A 508-nucleotide genomic window follows, 5' to 3' on the forward strand; every position below is an offset into this window, starting at 1 on the left:
CCACAGCCAGGCATCCTGCTCTGCTTGCCTTAGACATCCTTCCCCTCCCTCCTGGTGCAGCCACAGTCAGCCCTGAATGAATCTCACCCAACGCTGCCTCTCTCGCACCTTCAGCTCCATCTCCTCTGGTTCCTGACATGATGCCATTGTCCAGCCCTGCTCCAGGCTGGAATGTGGGATATACACTGCAGGCCATCCCCCCAAGATGTGCTGCAGTGTGTGCAGAGCACGCTGCAGATGTTGGTGTATAACCTCTGCCAGACTACGCTGAATAAATTTTTACAAAAAACCCACCCCCCCTTGTCTTTGGTGCAGTTTCCTTACATGTTTCAGGTGAGGCTGAGCCCCAGCCCCATCTCTGTGTCCATTACAAGGAGCAGGTCATTCCCCACCGAGCACGTAACCTGTGTCCCTTCTCTCCATCCATGGAACTGGAGTGGATGAGAAATGCTTCAAGAGGAGGTAAGAGGAACTCACCAACCATTTCCCAGGGTTTTATATAGGGAAA

The 508-nt window shown here is 53.0% G+C and overlaps 1 long non-coding RNA gene across 1 annotated transcript in view; it reads right to left on the reverse strand.

Annotated features, from left to right (window-relative positions):
* Positions 1-145, reverse strand: part of LOC108448823 — an 8,252-nt gene extending 8,107 nt beyond the window's left edge. The window contains exon 1 of the long non-coding RNA XR_001864846.1: positions 5-145. This is a non-coding gene — a long non-coding RNA (uncharacterized LOC108448823). The remainder of the gene's footprint in view (positions 1-4) is intronic.
* Positions 146-508: the final 363 nt, after the last annotated feature.

Source organism: Corvus brachyrhynchos, unplaced genomic scaffold (genome assembly GCF_000691975.1).
Source record: "Corvus brachyrhynchos isolate BGI_N302 unplaced genomic scaffold, ASM69197v1 scaffold99, whole genome shotgun sequence".
Classification (NCBI taxonomy): Eukaryota; Metazoa; Chordata; class Aves; order Passeriformes; family Corvidae; genus Corvus; species Corvus brachyrhynchos.